This window comes from Myotis davidii, unplaced genomic scaffold (genome assembly GCF_000327345.1).
Source record: "Myotis davidii unplaced genomic scaffold, ASM32734v1 scaffold792, whole genome shotgun sequence".
NCBI classification, from domain to species: domain Eukaryota; kingdom Metazoa; phylum Chordata; class Mammalia; order Chiroptera; family Vespertilionidae; genus Myotis; species Myotis davidii.
Genome location: NW_006283548.1, coordinates 402,283 through 408,012, shown reverse-complemented (window position 1 = coordinate 408,012; position 5,730 = coordinate 402,283).

Sequence of the window (5,730 nt, the reverse complement as noted above, 5' to 3'; positions counted from 1 at the left end):
AGAAAATGATTCAGAAAACACTGGCCTCAAAAAAAGGGAACGAAAAGAGGCTGGGATTCTGAAAGGAACTGTGACAAAGGCAGAAAAGAAGCTATCCTAATATATAAAGAGCCAGGGTCTGTCACGACCTAAATGTCCAGTCAGACGACTGAACACCAGGCTAGGGTCCCAGCCGGAGCAGCAGAAATCAGTCCTGGGTCCCAGCCGCCCTTGGTGTGGTGGGAGTGAGCTGTGGGAATGGAGCCATGTTGCTATTGGACTGGCCTCTGGGTCCCTCCCCCTGCACGCAGGCTCTGGGGAACTGGAGCCATGCTGTGATCTGGGAATCTTGGCCCCTCCTTCCACCCGCAGGCTCTGGGGAACCTGAGCCATGCTGCAATTGGACTGGCTCTTGGTCCCTCCCCGCCGGCCTGCAGGCCTGGGGAACCACTCTAGCTAAATTGAGAGCAAATTTACCAAACTACATACTAGGAAGAGTTAATTAGTTGTTTTTGGTTTGTTTGTTTTTTTAAGTTTCTTGTATCTTTGCTTTTTCAGTCTAGCAAATTGAAATACTGATCCTTATATAAATTCAAGCAACGTGTTCAAAGTGCAGTCCATGACTTATTTACATGCCTCAGTATCAGTCTCATTAGCCACTCCCTTGCACACTCCTAAAAATAACTGAGGTCAGGACTCCATTGTTGAGCAGGAAAGAGCACTCTAGCAACATAGGGAAGAAACAAGTTTTCTATTTGTGCAAAGGTCTCCCAGGTTAACACAATAGCTATAACTACCATTTAAAAGCAAATAGTATATGTCAGGCATCATGGTCAGTGTAAAAGTGTGTATTTTTATTTCCTGCAACAGCTTCATAGAAATATTTTTCCTAACTTTATAGGTAAGAAAATTAAGCCTCTAAGAAGTTATTTAACTTGCTAAAGTCCATGAAGCTAGAAAATGGCTAAGAATGCATTGTTAGAATGGAATCCCCTTGTTAGATGGACATGAATCAATTTGGCTCTTGATCAATAGATCTTAATTAACGACTCACTTGCCCCCTCCCAGTTTATAAAGCACTATCACATACACTGTTTCCTCTCATTCACACCTCAGAACAGTTCTGTGAGTAGGTCATTATAATGCCACTCCACAGATGAATAAATTGAGGGCCAAAGTAGTGAAAATAGGACACAAGTCAATCGTAGGGACATTTGTGAATGTACTCTAGCTAATGACCAATATACAATTTCAGAAGAGCAAGTTAAATGAGTAGGCTCCTCTCCAGAGAATGCTGATTGATCAGATATGAACAAAATAAAAATAAATAATTTCCTCAACATTTGGACTGAAGGAGGACAGCAAGGGCCAGGATTGCTGTGTTTACAACCTGGGTCAGTGCACAGTGGAGGCTGGTGTGTGTGTGTGTGTGTGTGTGTGTGTGTGTGTGTGTGTGTGTGTGTGTTCACCTGTGCACCTGATATTACTTCCCTGGCAGCCAAGGGTGCCTGAGGAGTGCTAGGTTTTCCTTATCCCACCAGGGCATGGAAAGGCAATTATCTCAGTGGGTTATAGCCTGCCCTGGGGTGTGTTGTCTTAGACTGTACCCTACAGAGAGGCCCAAAAGGATCCTCCTTTTAAGGGGCCAGCTTGGACCTTCCCAAGAACTGCCAGGCATTTAAGATACAGCCTTCACATTATCTACCTTACACACACTGCCCACCAAATCCTTCCAGTTGTATCACCGAAGCCTTCACACTCTTGCAAATCAAACATGTTGCCTGCCCACATTCAAACTGCATTGTGACAAAATTGATGTCTCTTTTTATAATTCAGGACCTGAGGGCTACAGCTACCTTAGAGAACTGACTGATGGCCAAAGAGAGAAATCTCTGTTTTAAAACAGCTTTTGCCAGGGGTTTTTCTCTGGGGACCATCCTATACAATAAAAGCCTAATATGCAAATCAGCCAAACTGAGGAATGACCGGTTGCTGTGACATGCACTGACCGCCAGGAAGCAGACACTCAATGCAGAAGCTGCCCCCAGCCTGCAGGCCCTAGGCCAGCCAAGGCAGGTGCCAGCAGAGGCCCCTTGATTGCCCCGCTGGTCGCCCCCCACAGGGAGGTGACTGGTGGCGGCAGTGGGAGTGGGGCTGGTGAGTGGGTGGCACCAGGCCAGCCAAGATGGGTGCCAGCAGGGGCCCCCTGATTGCCCTGCTGGTCATCCCACAGATTGGTCCTGATCACCGGCCAGGCCTAGGGACCCTACCCATGCATGAATTTTGTGCACCAGGCCTCTAGTTATCAATAAAGCTGAAGAAAGAGGCCACACCCATCCTAGCCCATGGAATGAATGTGTATTGAGGATTATTACCTTGGGGTATTATTGATTCCTTTTGGGTATTACCGATTCTAGGAGATTTCTTTAAATCTCTGGGCCATATGGTTCAGCTCCTCTCTATAATATCACAAGAACTCACTGACGTAATAGGAAATATCCACAAATCTGCATTTATGTCCAGAGCTAAAAGGGGTAAGTAATATTGCTTCTGACTGTGCTCAAATGAAATAATTATCTATGTTTATGATTTCTTTCCCAGCATCTGTCCCTTCCCTGTTATACTAGACCAGTGGTCGGCAAACTGTGGCTCACGAGCCACATGCGGCTTTTTGGCCCTTGAGTATGGCTCTTCCACAAAATACCGACTTCTGCGCATAGGCCATGAAGGTTTAATCACACTGTACATGCGCGCCTGCACGTGGTATTTTGTGGCAGAGCCACACTCAAGGGGCCAAAGAGCCACATGTGGCTCGCGAGCCGCAGTTTGCTGACCACTGTGCTATACCATTGTTTAGGAAATTGGCTTCTTGCAATGATTCTTGAAGCCAGAGCTATTGTCTGTGCTGCCTCTTCAAATTATTTTTCTATTGGACACTGCCCGCCCGGGTTGGAAGAGGAACAGGGTGTGTCTGTTCTTGTGTAATTGTTAGTACCGTCTGTGTCAGCACGGCTGCGAGTCAGCTTGCTTGTCACATGTCACCAAGCCTCACTGGGCAACCACTGGAATAATGGCCACTTAATCCAGCTACGAGAGGCTCTACCTGGAACTAGGCAATTACATCCCAAGTCAGCTTTTACCTAAATACACTCGGTTTAAAAAGAAGAAGAAAGGCGCCCTTGAAGGGTTAACACCTCGGAACAGTTGGAAACTTGTTAAGAGAGTTTTTTTCTTCCTAGCACATTTTAGAGTTTAGGAAAACCTAGAAATGAAATGCCTAAAAAAAGCTAGTTCCTCTCTCTCTGTATTTCTAAATCATTTTGTATCTTTAAAAAAATCTGTGTGTGTAATCTTCAGGGAGGAAGGCAAAGAATATATATGCTGTTGCTGACTTCCTATTTTTAAATATAGTATTTTAATACCAACAAGTCAAACTTGCTATTTTGAAATTATGTAGCAACGATGCTGCGTTTTAAAATAATGCAGTCCTGAGCCCCTTCCCAATCCCCCTTTTCATCCTTTCTAAAGTGTAGGGCTTTCAGAATCCCAACGGACTAGTGTTTTCTGGAGGCCAAATTCAAATTTACCATTACCCTATCTGTGTGCAGCAAGTAGAATTTGCTTAACAACAAGATACTATAAACTCATTCTCAGGATGATTGCAACACTTAAAAAAAAAAGGACTTTCATCACATTTTAAACTATTTTAACATTTTTGTTCGAAGGCAAACAATTAGTGGACAGATTACAAAGCAGTAGCTCAGCTATGACAGATAATTTTTATGGGTTATTTGAAAGCATCAAAACGTTTTAAAAATTCTGTAATTTCTCACTAACTTACAATAGGCTTCCTTTTATTTATTTCAAATGGGTGAGATTTTACTGACCACTGAAAATGAGATACTCCTGGGAGGATTTCCGAATGGGGTACATACTTGGCTAACTATGTGGGTTAGTCAGATGGCAGAGCAGACATGGACCCTGCATTGAAGTTCTCATTTATTTGTAAGTGTAAATGTTTTTCATTTTTATTTAAAATTTTTTTTAGCACCTTTAGGCATTGTGTTACATGCTGAAGATAACAGAAAACAAAATATACACATTGCCTAGGCTTGTTCTCATAGAACTTATAGTCAAATGGGAATAGAGAAGTTATCATCCAATACATGCTTTGATGGACTGAGTTGTGTTCCCCTGAATTTTGTGCTGAAGTCCTAACCCTCAATGTGACTGTATTGAGATAGAGCCTTTAGTGAGGTAATTAAAGATAAATGAGGTTATAAAGGTAGGGACCTAATCCGATAGGACTGGTGCCCTTATAGGAAGAGACAGCAGAGTGTTCTGGGTATGTGCACAGAGAATAAGCCATGTGAAGACACAGCAAGAAGGCAGCCATCTGTGAGCCAAGGAGAGAGCCTTCTATGATGGTACTTTGATATTGGACTTCCAGCCTTCCAGAACTGTGAAAAAAATAAACTTCTGTTGTTTGAGCCTCCCAGTCCACAGTACTCTGCTATGGCAGCCCAAGCTGACTAATATGATAGGGAAGTGCAGGGCTCTTTGGAGGCATATGGAAGGGGCCCCTCTGCCAAATCTGAAGAAACAGCGGTTGGAAAGGGGTGAGGGAGGAGGAGTGTTTTGGTGGAGGTTGCAGTGTAGGTGAAGCCACGAGGCAAAGAGAGCATGGCCCGGAGATGTGAGACAGAGGAAAAGCAAGTTCAGTAACCTCGAGCCTAGAGGGTGAGGATGCTGGTTCTGGAACAGATGAAACTCTGCAAGTGCATGACTTCTCAGAACTAGTAAACACAACCCAACTATTCTTCTCTCTTGAGATCCCTTCTTTCCCCTTTGGGCTTCCATAATACCGCATTCTCTTGGTTTTCTCTACTTTGTTGGTTACTCCGAGTCCCCTTTGGCCTCTTCTTTCCACTGATCAACCTTTAAATATTAGAGTTTCCCAAGATTCAGTCCTTGACCTTTTTCTTTGCTCTTTCACATTGCTTCCAAATGTGATTTTTATCCAGTTACATGGCTTTAAATAGACTCTATATGTCTGTGGCCTCCAAATCTCTATCTGCTATGACCTCTTCCTCAAATGTAGATTTACATGTTTATTTGATTCCTTGATATCTATCTTTAGTTGTTCAATAGGTAACTCAAACATAATACTCAATTAGATAGAATGCTACTGGCTTGTAAAAGGTACTTATACATTGAAGTCTGTTTTCTTTTCTCTCTTCAATGCCCACAATTACCTTGAGAATGAACCAGGCTAGTCTTCGAGAAAATGAGGGGCCATGTGGACCATATGCCCAGTTAACATCAGTTGTGTAAAACCCAAATCATCAGAACTGCCCAGCCAATCTGTAGAGTCATAATAAATAACAAATGCTAGTTATTTTAAGTCACTAGTGGAAGGGGTGGTTTATTATATAACAACTAGTGGCCCGGTGCATGAAATTCATGCATGGGAGGGAGGGGGCCCTAAGTCCATCCTGCACCCTCTCCAATCCAGGACCCCTCAGGGGACGGTTTAGGCCCTATCCTAAACCAGCAGTCGGACATCCCTCTCACAATCCTGGACCACTAGCTCCTAACTGCTCACCTGCCTGCCTGCCTCCCTGATCTCCCCTCACTGCCCCACTGCTGACCTGGTTGCCCCTAACTGTCCCCCTGCCGGCCTGATCACCTTTAACTGCCTCCGCCTGCCGGCCTGATTGGCCCCCACTCCCCCCCCCCCCCCCACCCCCC